The sequence below is a fragment of the Garra rufa genome, chromosome 3 (genome assembly GCF_049309525.1).
Source record: "Garra rufa chromosome 3, GarRuf1.0, whole genome shotgun sequence".
NCBI lineage: Eukaryota > Metazoa > Chordata > Actinopteri > Cypriniformes > Cyprinidae > Garra > Garra rufa.
In genome coordinates this window covers 31,549,576-31,563,907 of record NC_133363.1, presented here as the reverse complement: position 1 = coordinate 31,563,907, position 14,332 = coordinate 31,549,576, and the positions used below count along the sequence as shown (strand labels likewise).

Genomic DNA, 14,332 nt, shown 5'->3' with positions numbered 1-14,332 from the left:
TGTGCTTCTCCTTACATATGGCTTAAACTGAAGAAATAAAAAAATGTGTGTGAGACTAGGTGATTAGTCTTTAATCTCATAAAAAGCTTTAAAGAGGTCATATGATGTTGCTTGGTTTGGTGTAATGCAATGTGTTTATGCGGTTTAAGGTTCAAAAACATTATTTTCCACATACTGTACATTGTTGTAAACGCGTCGATTTTTACAAAGCTCATCATTCTGAAAAGCACGGTGCAAACAAGCACTACTTTACACTGCTCAAAACTCTTGTTTGAATAGCCGGTATCAAATTCTTTAAATATGAAACTGTACTTACAGGCTGTGAGTCAGAAGCGCCAGACTGCAAAGTTGGAATTACCCCACTTTATAGAAACAGACTTTGTGCACAGCCAGCATTGTAGGCTACTCTCCCAAGGAAACAGTTCTGTAAATGGGCTGCACATACTCAAATATTTGCGTTGTACTGTTCAGGAACAGTGTTGTAATGCAACTTAACCACTGATTTCTAGTTGTGTGCTCATTTACAAGGCCAAACAAAGTACTTTCACTTTTGCACAGTGTCTCCACAACATGGTGGCAGCTACAATAATACTACAGTCAGTGTGAACGAAAGTTATGTCTTCTTTCTTTGCATATACATTTGGGCAGTGTTATGCTCATTCCTGTTTGAATGAGCCGTTTTAGGATAGTGTTGGTAAGTCTTAACATTTATAAAGAATATCTCTTTAATCTTTGCAACTTTACAGATCTTACTTAAGCATGAACAGCTTGTAATACTCCAAAGACAAAGGAAAACATGAAATCGCATCATATGACCCCTTTAAAAACTGCTTTATTAAATGTCATGATGAAATGAGAGATTCTTATATCCATAGCTTGATATTTCCTTCTTTAAGGTCAAAAGCATGGGGTGTATTGCCACCAGTGTTGGGAAGGTTACTTTGGAAATGTAATAGGTTACAAATTACTTTAGTTACTTCATTTAAAATGTAATAAGTAGTGTAACTATTTCATTTACTTTATTAAAGTAATATAACTGATCGCATTTGATTACTTTTTGAGTACTTTTTCTACATTTCTAAAACAAATGTTTTCAACTGTTAATCAGAACCTTGCAATAGGATTCAGCATTGTTTACTGTAAGGCTACTCAAAATCCTTCATCATTTGAATTTAGATAATATGAATTTATTTTTAATGCACCGCAAAATCAGACTTTAACACCTTACAGGCCTAAAATCGCTGTCCCGGGGCTATTGTGTTTTCCAGTCGGGCTACCAAAATGTTTCACCGGGCTATGGTAAAGTAGAGGGCTCCTGCAGGTCCTTAAACTCCTCAATTTAGTTGTATCAAATTTAAGGCCATAAAAAGTTTTAAATATGTTAAATAATATAAGAAAATTCTTAATTATAATTTAGGAGGTGTTACATTTGGGGGCGGAAAGACGAGAATGGCGATAGGGCTGTATTAAACTTCAAAAGGCAATGATGTCATTGAATAAATATGCGCGCTGTACGTTTCAAAGTCAAAACGCGGCACTGATGTCTCTATCTGTATCTGGATGAATGTATCTGAAGGGAACCGACTGTCCTCAGAAACGTGTCGTTGGCATTTTCATTTCATGCCTGATAAAACAACCTTAATGCTGCTTTGTGTACAGCTGTTACTAGGGAAACCGTAGTATTTCAGCGCTACTAAAGCGCCCCCCTCGTGACAGAGAATCAATTTTTATTTCCACATTTTTTTTTCAGCTGTTTATGGTCAAATGATTAGCCTGGCTAACGCCAGACCACGTTATGACTTCGTCATGATTCGTGGTCTGGGAACCACATGTTCATTTTCTCGTATTTGAGGCGTGGTTTACGAATGCCCAGAGCCGTTTATTGGGCGCTACGAATGTCTATCAAATGCGCCTGTGCGTAGCTCATAGCCAATCGTTTCAATCATACCGGATGGCCTATACAGAGTGATGGTTTAACGCCAAAAGTTGCTCTTTTTTCAAAATAAACTTGCGTTCTAAACTACTTACAGTAGAACACTATCTAAGGCGCTGTTCACATGTCGCGTCTTTTGCGCGCTAAAGTTATTTCAAATGTAGATGCGCGGTATGCGCGCGCATAATGGAAGCGACGCGGTTGCGACGCACTCGTGTTTTCCATGCGCAAGCTACAGAGCAGTTTGGAAAGGCAAGGCAAGGCAAGGCAAGTTTATTTATATAGCACATTTCATACACAATGGTAATTCAAAGTGCTGTACATAAAAAGGAATTAAAATCACAATAGCATAAAAATCATAAAAATTTTAAATAATAATCACAACAATAAAAACAAAATTAAGAACATTTAAGATGATTTAAAAAAAAGAAAATGATTTTAAATTAATTAATACAGTAAAATGATTATACATAAAATAATGCAGTCTGTTCGGACGTAGCACCGTGCTCATTCAATAAATGCACAACTGAACAGATGAGTTTTGAGTCTGCATTTAAATGTGGCTAATGTATTAGCACATCTGATCTCTTCTGGAAGCTGATTCCAACTGTGGGCGGCATAATAGCTAAAAGCGGATTCCCCTTGTTTTGTGTGAACCCTTGATATTACTAACTGACTCGATCCTAGTGATCTGAGTTGTCTGTTAGGTTTATATTCAGTGAGCATATCTGCAATGTATGTAGGTCCTAGGCCATTGAGTGCTTTATAAACAAGTAAAAGTACTTTAAAATCTATCCTAAACATAACTGGAAACCAGTGTAAGGACCTGAGGACTGGTGTGATATGCTCTGATTTTCTGGTTCTAGTCAGAATCCTGGCAGCAGCGTTCTGTATGAGCTGCAGCTGTCTAATGGTCTTCTTGGGAAGGCCGGTGAGGAGACCATTACAATAGTCCACCCTACTGCTGATAAAGGCATGAACAAGTTTCTCCAAATCTTGACGGGAAACAAAACATCTAATTCTTGCAATGTTTTTAAGATGATAGTATGCTGATTTAGTTACTGCTTTGACATGGCTACTGAAACTGAGGTCTGACTCCAGAATCACACCCAGATTCTTGACTTGATTTTTTGTTTTTTGACCCTGTGAAAGAAAAATTCATTTATACCCTTTCTGTGTGATTTTAGAAGCATATACTTTTTCTTTAAATAGAGACACCCAGAAAGCAAAGAGACATAAAAGGTAAAGAATGTCATCTAGATGAGGGGAAGCAGCTGGGGAAGCAAATGGGCACCTTTGGTGACCCAAAAGGTCTCTTAGAAGGTTTTCTATAGGTTGACTAATATGCTAAAAAAGGAGTTTTCTTTGGTCCCTGGGGGATAGGGAGTTACAGGCTGTTTTAAGAAATAACCTTGAGGACTAGGGAAGGGATATAAAAGTGGAGGAGGCCCTCCCTTCTTTGTCGCATTCTGCAGCAACCTGTGTTCCTGTATGACTGTCTGACCTTCTTTGCAAAGAATAAATCCTTATAAAAGACAATTGATTGAGTTTGTCTCTTATGCGATGAGAGTCGTTTGATTTCTGCCACGACAATTTGGCGTCAGAAGTGAGGATTTCCTTGGATGTGCCTTTTGGACCCGAGAGCGGACGGTGATTGATCATCCTGGACTTAGAAGTCGCAGCCCTACCCCGAATAAATTCAGGGACGAGGGGCCGCCCGCCAGGGCCCAAGAGGGACACCACTGGAAACAACAAAACGAACCCGAGTGGCATCAGAACTCTCCGGTAAGAGACTGATTTAAATGGTTTAGAAACATTTTGGGGTTTTAAAAGTGTTTTGAGAAAATTTTGGGTACTGAATTATAATTGGAATTGAGACAAACCATAGTGGCTGGTCTGACTCTGTGGGTAGCGTGATGGGGCATCACGCGTGATTTGAGGCAAATCACAAAACGACAGCACAGATAATACAGGAAAATTGAAAAAGAAAATTGTGTGGGGAAAGCAAGCGTGATTAAGGTTTCACTAAGAAATTGAAATCAGCAGATTGGGAGATTTCAGAGATCGAAATCACGTAAGCAAGTACGACACAAGGAGTAAGTTTCAAGTGGGGTGTTAGGCTGTGTGGGGTCATTATTAATCGGAGCGGAGGCCGCTTCGCCCTCCCGACTAGGGGTTAGGAGTCGGAACTGTTAGAGACGTCTAACAGATTATTTAAGGCGCCGGGGTACCCAGGGGAAAGAGAGTCACTATGGGGAAATCTCAGAGTAAATTTGATAAATATGATACACCGGTGTTTGATCAAATGAGAAAATTGTATGGCCAAAAATGCATGAAAGATATAGGAAAGTTGGATGAATATTATGATGTCCCAGAGGAGGGAACGTTTAGTGTTAAGAGATTAGGAGTGGTAAAGGAGTCGATTGAAGAGGGTAGCAGTAAAGCACAGAAAGGATGCTGTGAGAAACATGTTTGTCGGAATTGTGAACAGACAGTGAATTGTTGGATAAGGGAGGCAGATAGAAGAGAGAGGAAAATGATACAGAAAGAGTTGGGAGAGAACAGGATAAAAAAGGAAAATAATAAGGGATGTGAGGGAGAAGTGATTGCAAAGTGTGAACTTTTGAACATGTGTGATGCCTTCGCTTCTCCACAAATGATATCACCACATGAACCTACTAACAAGTGTAATGTCTCTGTGTTTTCACATGCACCGCCGTATCATCACTATCCCGTGGCTGAGCTGCAAGCCCTGAAAGTGGACCCCGATCTCGACTGCTCTCCACCGAAAAGACCAACATCATCACTAACGAGACCAACATCACCACAACAACAGGTGAAAGCCGCAGGGGGCCAAAAAGAGGAAGAAGAAGACCCCGAAACGATTCCTGAGACCCCCAACAGTGAAATTAAAGAGGAGAAGGCACGCAGACTCCCCCCAACAAAACAAAAGAAAGACAAGAACCGCCTTAAGAGAAGAAATGGTGAGCAAAACAGCATTTCCAGCACGTGTGGGCACAGCAAGGAGTGGCAACTGTTGCCAGAGCAGAAAAGAATCTGTTCAAGACTATTATCATCGATTGTGCGAGACTTTCAACAAACACAGCGGCTTGAAAGAGCCCGACGAGAGAGGAAATCAACCTGAAACCTGGGAGTGTCATCTGCGAAGCTGGTTTCTGAGTGGACTGAAACCTGAAATTGCACGAGCAATGAAATCCAGCTACATCGAGTGGAAGAATGGGCGGCTGTCTGCTATTTTAGCGCACGCTTTGCATACCGAAGAACAACAAACGGTGAAGGCGAAAAGGGTTGAAGCAAGGACTGATAAAGAACTACAGCTGGCCATGGTGCAGGCTGTAAACGCAACCTGGGGGTTATTCTGCTGCCCGATATCAACAGACAAGAGGGGGAAGAGGAAAAGGACGGGGTGTAAGACCCCTGAGCTGGACTGGAAGAAACCCAGGACTGCGTACCCGCAAGTTTTGTGGGGGTACTGATTTTGACTTCAGACGATGTACCAAATGCAGACTGTGTGAGAAAGATGGTCACTGGGCCCCGAGAATGCCCTGAGTACCAGCAGAATCAAGCGGACTGAAGTGAGAAAAACGGAGAGCAGGGAGGAGGGGTCCCGGGTGAACAGCCAACAGCTACAGTGCAGGGAAGTGAACATTCTTTTTAACCACACACACAGACACATACACTGATGTAAATACTGCTCTCTGCAATGAAGAAAAGCTTGCGTTTACACACATTCTGATACAAACACTGCTGTAAGCAATGAAGAAAAGCTTGCATTTCTTTGTGTGTTTTTGATTTGAGTAATGAAATTACTGATAAATGTGTAACAAAGAATGAAAGTGAAGAATTTAAAATAAGTTTTAAAAGTTCCACAATACCCATGCTGGTAGAGGGGGTTTTAGTTGAATCTCTAGCAGATTCTGGGGCATACAGATTTTTTTTAGACCATGTGATCTGCAATGTCAACCGTCATTAACTAATAAATTAAATGAGTACATTTCTGAAGTAGGGCACAAGATTTTTATTTTTATTTTTTGAAAGATTCACGGCACCCTAAAAAAAGAGGGGGGCTGAGTGTTAAAACAATCATTTTCTAATTTACTGGCATGCCCTGTACCCCTTATGGGTCGAGATTACTAAAATTTAAAACTAAATTTGATGCTTGTCACTGACTCCTGGGGTGTCAGAGTGACAGAGCAGGAGGAGAAATCGTGCAGTCTGCAAGATAAGACCCGGTGGGCTTAGAGGGTGTGTGAATTGGCTAAGAATTGAACAGAGCCATTCAATGCACAAATTATGCTGTTTGACAAATTACATTGCACATCACATGTCATAATGGGAAAAATAGACTACCAATAGGAGAAAGATTGGTTTAGAGGAGAGGTAGGAAAACTTTGAGCAGTAAAAAGATATTTTAGACAGAAAAGGTGTGTGCGGTTTCAATTAGCCTGACAGAAAAAAAAAACAAAAAAAAAACAAATTGAATTTTTAGCTGATTCAGGGGCTACAAGATCAACCGTGCGGCTATGTGACTTACCATGTGTACCAGAGCTAACAGATCAATTTTCTGGGTCTCTCTGTGCGTCAGGACGTACAATGTCTGAGAGATTTACAGAACCATTAATTTGCGAAACAGAAACAGGAAGGGTGCTAAAACATGCATTCTTGCTTTCAAAAACTTGTCCCGTACCCATTTTAGGACGAGATCTGATGTGCAAACTGAATTTGAGGCTCATTGCTGAATCTCACGGGTGGTGTCAGATGTGTAAAAAGAGATGAGCAATGGAGCTGTTTGCACGAAGAGTCTCAATGGGCTTACGAATGGCACATCATAAATCTTGATTGGGCTACAATGATGTGCGAAAAAGCTAGGGAATGTGTAACATGCTCTGAGGCAGAAATAATGGCACCTGATGATTTGCATTGTACGTCACATGTCGTAGTGGAAAGGGATGAAAACTACGAAAAAGATTGGTTTGAGCAGACTTGTGCAGAGACTCTGAGTTTTGACAAAATGTTTTGGCGAAAGGATGTGTGTGCGTTGGCAGCATGCCTTTCAGAGGCGCAGTCTAAACAATGCAGAGCAGAGCAGACAGTTCCACATTTGTCGTTAGCGAAGGCTAAAGGACAGGCTTGGGCAGAGGTTGGTTTGTTTATAAAACAATGTGTCGATAGTTTAGACTGGAGAGAAATAGACTCAGGATTGAAACACAGTGAGACTTTGAAAGCATTTATGATGACAGTTGAATGCAAAATTGAGGTTGAAAGAATTATAATACCAATTCTAAATGACAAAACTGACTGGGAGAATCAGTGCATGGTAAATGTTTACACCTCAGATATGCACCCTGCTTTGGCAGAGGTGCCTTCTAAATTCTGGGCAAAACACAAATATGATGTGGGCTTGATTAAGGGATGTAAACCGGTTGTGATCACTCCAAAATCTGATTACAGACCGTGTCAACACCAGTACCTCCTGAAACAGAGGCGATACTGGGAATAAAACCAGTGTTTGAGGCACTATTGAAAAAAGGTGTAATAATGCTATGTAATGATTTTTCCTGTGAAAAAAGTGGCGCTTTGTCCACGATTTAAAAGTAAAAGCAGTAAACGCAGCTGTCAGAAAAAGAGCTCCATTAGTGCCAAATCTATATGCATTTTTGTTGCAAAATTTCACAAGATGTGACTTTCTACTCAGTGGTAGACTTGCCTGGAACCTCTGACCCTGACAGCTGGAACTGCTGTATTTCAATATGTAACACACTATCAAAAGCTAGTTTTTAAACCAAAAGTTTACATTTTTAAGACATGTCATACACCCAACAGCAAATCCCTGTCTGAGAATAAAAAAACAAACAAATGTTGTCATTTTTGGGAGTGTGTTCGTATTGCAGAACATTCATCCCCAACTATGTGATTATTGAACAGCCCCTGTGAGCCCTAACTCTAGGGAAGGGGTTGAGATCATGCAACAACATTGAAGGGCCAGAGAAGGCGGCCGAGGCATTCATGAACAAAGTTTCAGCTGTCTCTGGCGCCAACTTTGGACCTACAGGTACCAACTAATTCTTTTTGTTCAAATGGTGAATGAGAAAAATGGGTTTATGACTTCTGTTTTCTTGCAGTATCATGGAGACAGACTGTGACCTGTGGCCTATTTTTTCAATCAAGCTAGAACCAGTAGTAGCAGGCCTGCCTTGCTGTCTGAGGGCAGTGGCATCTGCTGAGAAGGCCTTGATGATGTCTAGAGATTTCATAGGATATTATGACCTGATATTGATTGTCTGGCACACAGTGTCCATGATTCTGCACGAGCAGAAAACATTGCATTTATTGACGGCTCGTTGGTTGCGATACCATACTATCTTGCTCGATATTTCGAAAATAGCGTTAAACGTTGCACAACCTTGAATCCTGCCACCCTCCTTCACACAGAGGAGGATGGAAAGGAACAACCGTTGTCTGACTGTGTTTGATCAAGTGAGTATGCTCCGTCCAGATCTTTCAGATGTACCACTTGAAAACACAAAATGTCCTCTTTGTGGATGGTTCGGCGTTCAGAGATCCACAAACAGGTCAGAACAAAGTTGGCTATTCTGTGACGATGAGTTTGAAATTGTGACATTTGGCTCGTTGCCATAAAACTATTCAGCACAAGCAGCAGAGCTTGTGACTGTAACAGAGGCGTGAAAACTCAGGACGAATAAGTGCGTTACGAGGTATACAAACTCGCGTTACGATTTTTTAGTTTTTTTTTCAAGATTTTGGAGCACTGTGGAAACAGAGCATTTTTAAAATTCAGATGGGCGCCCAATAATTCATGCTCCCCTTTTTGGCAGCTTCATTAGAAGCAATTTTGCTGCCTGACAAGATAGCCATTTGTAAATGTGCAGCACACACAAATAACAAAGATTTAGTATCCACAGGAAACGTCAGAGCGAACGCGACAGCGAAGGTCGCTGTGGCTAAATAGCCAAAGAAACAGAATGTACTTTGTTATCTGAAAATAACGATGATACTTTCTTCTTGTTTACAGAACATGCAGACTTTTGCTTTAGGGACAGAGAGAAACCTGTGGAGGAAGTCTGGCTGGACGTTGTTTGGGAAAGCTGTGATGGCAAGCCTTGTTTACCCCGACACTTCTTTCCTCACTATGCAAAAATGATGCATGGGTTGGACCAAGCATCAGAAGGGGGAATGGTAGCACAGATGAAAGAATTGTGCACAATGAAAGAATTGTGGTCACAAAGGGGTTAACAAAATTTTGTGAAAATTTTTTGTAAAAGATGTGTAATTTGGAACAAACATAATGTGGCAAAAGGGATAAAAATGTCCCGAGCATCTCAGCCACCACCAGCAGACTCATTTGGTGATGGTTTTCATTAAATTGACCCCATGTGGGGGGGAAAGTACTGCTTGGTGATGATTGACATGTGGTCCAAATAGGTGGAAGTTTTTCCAGTCTCGAAACAGGCAGCAGCAGCAGCAGCAGCAGTAGAAAAGGCTGTGTTGACTGAAATAGTCCCGGGATGGAAAAACCCTTGGAAAATTAGCTCAGACAATGCCACACATTTTGTTAATGAGTCAATAAAACAAATTGGTCAAATTTGTGAGGAAACTGGACTTACATGGGTTAAGGTGCTTCCCATTGTTCTTGTATACAAGAATGAGGAAAAGATCTAGGGTAAACCTGAGCCCATACAAAATTCTCTTTGGTAGACCACTGTTTATGGGAATAGAAGGGGGCAAACAACAGCTGCCATCAACAGGATCATGTGAGCATGACATGTTAGGTTGTTGCAAAGAAATGTCTTCTCTGTTGTCTAAATGTCTGTGTACAGGTGAAAGCTGCTCAAGGAAAGGTTGCTGAAAGTTCCTTGCACAACATCAAACCGGGTGATTTCGTGGGGGATGAGATCTGAGGAATGAGTAAAAGGTGGCTGGGCACATTCAATGTGTTCCTAACTACACACACAGCTGTGAAGGTAGCTGACGTGAGAGCCATGTGGATTCATGCCAGCCACTGTAAAAGGTCCCATCTACATCCTAGGAGGAGGAGCGGATGGAGTAAAGATTTGAGGCAGACTACAGCGACAACATTACAAATATTGTGGCGCAATTGAGAAGGGCCGTAAAAGAGCCCGAAAAAGCTGATTCCATACAAGCAGAATGGTGGACCAGCCTCGGGGGAGGTTGGGCCTACTGGTTGTGTAGCACTGTGTTACCAATGATAGCAGTGGGACTGTGGTTGCTGATGTGTTTACCATGTTTCTTGCAAATTGTATCCAGCTCAGTACAGAGACTGGTGAAGACAGGGGTTTCACTTCAAATGGTTAAGATGGATGTATTGACTGACAATGTGATTATGGGGACGTGGGAACCACCAATGGATAGGGATGATCAGTAATGATGAGGGCCATGACAGACGACAATTGACTTAAGGAGTTTTGAGTAAAAAGGTGGTTTTAAATGTGGTTTAATGATTAACCCAAATTTTCCTACTGATCTATCTTACCTTGTTTACGCTTGCATTTTAAAAAGGGTTATACCCACAAAAAAAATGAGCGTGAAGCTTGGGTTCACAAATTTAAGAGAATGATCATTTATATGAAAGTCAGAGATGAAGAGTATAAATGTGATGTAATTACTTAAATTTGCTTAAAAGGGGTTGTAATTAAGGGAAAAATGTACACCTGATGATTTAAATATGTATTTTAACCTGAATGAAAGTAGTGATTAACAATGATGATAACAGTAGTGGGACTTACAGTGAAATGAATTGAGACAGGATGAAACGACGAAGGTTTTAAGCAGGTCATTTGTCCGTGTTACGAGACAATGCAACAAGACGAAGGGATTGACTGTCTTTATGTCTGTAACTGTAATGTGTGGCTTGCTTTTGAAAGGGGGGGGGAAAGACCCCCAAAACAAAAAGCCTTTGCGTATTTTTGAGTTTAGTAATGATGAAGTTTTTTTTGAGTTTCATATGTATGTAACATCTCTATTTAATATCTGAGAAGTGACTGAGGGTCTGACCCATGTCAGGAATGCAATAACAGTGCTTATTCGTTTAGCCCGGCTTCCAGAGAACAAATGAGAGGATGTGAGAATGATTGTTTATGATTTTTTGTACTAATATTAATAGATGATTTCAAGTATAATGAATTTTTTTAATTATTAGTTATCAATGAATGATAAAAAGGGGGAATTGTGAAAGAAAAATTCATTTATACCCTTTCTGTGTGATTTTAGAAGCATATACTTTTTCTTTAAATAGAGACACCCAGAAAGCAAAGAGACATAAAAGGTAAAGAATGTCATCTAGATGAGGGGAAGCAGCTGGGGAAGCAAATGGGCACCTTTGGTGACCCAAAAGGTCTCTTAGAAGGTTTTCTATAGGTTGACTAATATGCTAAAAAAGGAGTTTTCTTTGGTCCCTGGGGGATAGGGAGTTACAGGCTGTTTTAAGAAATAACCTTGAGGACTAGGGAAGGGATATAAAAGTGGAGGAGGCCCTCCCTTCTTTGTCGCATTCTGCAGCAACCTGTGTTCCTGTATGACTGTCTGACCTTCTTTGCAAAGAATAAATCCTTATAAAAGACAATTGATTGAGTTTGTCTCTTATGCGATGAGAGTCGTTTGATTTCTGCCACGACAGACCCCTAGCGTCAAGGTACGCATTTACCTTATGAACTTCATCTTTGTTTCCAAATGCAATGACTTCTGTTTTCTCCTTGTTTAACTGAAGAAAGTTTTGGCACATCCAACTGTTAAATTCATCAATGCATTGGCAGAGGGAGTTAATGGGGCTGTTGTCATTTGGCGATAAGGCTAGGTAAATCTGGGTATCATCTGCATAGCTGTGATATGCTATTTGGTTCTTTCTCATTATTTGACTTAGTGGGAGCATATACAGGCTGAACAACAGCGGCGCAAGAATTGAGCCTTGTGGGACTCCACATGTCATGGACGTCCACTTAGACTTATGTTCTCCTATACTCACATAATAGCCTCTCCCTTTTAAGTATGACCTGAACCATTTGAGAACCATCCCAGAAAGCCCGACCCAGTTTTCCAGTCTATCTAGAAGAATGTTATGATCGACAGTGTCGAACGCAACACTGAGATCTAGTAGTACCAGCACTGATATTTTGCCAGAATCTGAATTTAGGCAAATATCATTTATTATCTTTATGAGCGCTGTCTCTGTGCTATGATGTTGTCTGAAACCAGATTGGAAATGGTCCAGGTATCCATTTGAGTTTATGTAGTGATTCAGCTGATTAAAAACAACCTTTTCAATAATCTTACCTATGAAAGGAAGATTTGATATTGGTCTATAGTTGCTCAATATGGTGTTATCAAGATTTTTCTTTTTCAGAAGGGGCTTAACAACTGAAGTTTTCAGGGAGTTTGGAAAAGTCCCAGAAAGAAGTGAGGTGTTCACCACTTCTAAGAGATCTGCTTCTAAACAGCTAAGCACACTTTTGAAAAAAGATGTGGGAAGTGTGTCAAGGGGGCAGGTTGACGATTTGAGGTGCTGTACTGTTTCTTCCAAAATGTTGCTATCGATTGCTTCAAAAGTAGACATAATGACTTCTTTTTGAAATTGCGGTCGAATCTGTCTGACCTCTTCATGACTTGAGGTTAAGCTAATTGTCTTTCTGATATTATTGATCTTCTCAGAAAAGAAGGAAGCAAACTCATCGCACTTGCTGTTGGAGAGCAGTTCACTAGGGATTTGACTAGGGGGGTTTGTTAGTCTCTCAAGTCTCAACTGTAGCAAAAAGAGTGCGAGTGTTGTTTAAGTTCCTGTTTATAAGGTTTGAGAAGAACATTTGTCTAGCTTTACCTAGTTCAGCATTGAAAGCATGAACGCTGTCTTTATAGATGCTATAGTGAATTTCGAGTTTCGTCTTCCGCCACATCCGCTCAGCTTTTCTGCATTGTCTTTTCATACTCTGTACTGCTGTTGATTTTCTCCACGGCGATTTCTGTTTGCCAGAAATTCTGATTTTTACAGGTGTGATGTCATCAAAGACATTCTTAACTTTTGAGTTAAAGGACTCCAGGAGAAGATCAACAGAGTTTGCAGAAATGCTTGGCATTGAAGATATAGCCTTCATAAATAGCACACTAGTGTTATCATTAATGCATCTCTTTCTGACAGAGACAGATCTAGATTCAGTGGTAGCAGAGATCAATATATCAAAGAAAATACAGAAGTGATCAGATAGTGCTACATCCTTGATAACAGTGGATGAAATGTTTAGACCCTTACTGATGAGTAAATCAAGAGTGTGTCCACGATTGTGTGTGGGCCCATGCACATGCTGAATCAGGTCAAACGTGTTCAAAACCGTTATAATTTCTTTTCTGGTTTTGATTTCCGCACTTTCTATGTGAACATTAAAATCCCCTGCAATAGCAAAACAGTCAAACTCTGAACAAATCATTGATAGCAGTTCTGTGAACTCATCAACAAAGACTGGACAGTATTTTGGGGGCCTGTAAATAATGATAAATAGAATGCGTGGGGGACCTTTCAGTACAATCCCTAGATATTCAAAAGACATGTACTGACCAAATGAAACTTGCTTGCATTGATAAACATCTTAAAAAAGACCAGCTACACCACCACCACCTCGGAGAAAGCGCGCCTAGCGTTTTCCACACGTTTTTAGGCGCGACATGTGAACGGCTGCATCGAATGATAACTTGCTGCCATGCTGGATCCATAGTTATAAACAAACTGCTTCGGTGAGTCGCATAGAAGGCGTCATCGTCTTGCTGCTCCCTCCCCGTTCTGTGATTGGTTCCCTATCTGAGGTGAAAATTTGGTCCATGGTTTCCATGCTGCCTTCCAGCGTGAATAAAATCGTGCTGCGCGGAAGGCAGCATGGGGACACCCAGGCTATCAAATGATTGCAATTATCGACCTATGTTTTTATGCAGCAAACACATAGAGTTTTAAATGTGAAGGAAGTTAATGTGCCTTCTAAAATACTAAACAATTAAGACAGTAATATTTCTGTTTTAAATAAATATAATAAATGATATACTCGATTTATTAAATTAAATTCATATTGAAAAATTCTGCAGATACACCAAATAGTGAAGTAAAATTCCTTCCTTGATATTTGTTTATATTTGTGTATTGAAAACATTTTTGATTAAGTTAAGACTCCTATCTGATTTTCTACATTTAAAAAAAGAAGTCTTTTTAATTTAGGTAAATAAATTTTTGGGCTACCAAAATCTGAAGAGTACCTGCCCAAAGGGCTACCAGAGATTTTGACATTTTGCGAGCCCTGCCTTACTTTGAGATCGTTCTGAGGTTAAATACAGATTTAAAATCATAACAAGATACAGTGTAATAGC

The 14,332-nt window shown here is 40.3% G+C and overlaps 1 long non-coding RNA gene across 1 annotated transcript in view; it reads left to right on the top strand.

The window, feature by feature from the left end:
* The window catches only part of LOC141331059 (uncharacterized), a 470,059-nt gene that overhangs the window by 97,828 nt on the left and 357,899 nt on the right, over positions 1-14,332 (top strand). The gene's annotated exons all lie outside the window — the stretch shown is intronic.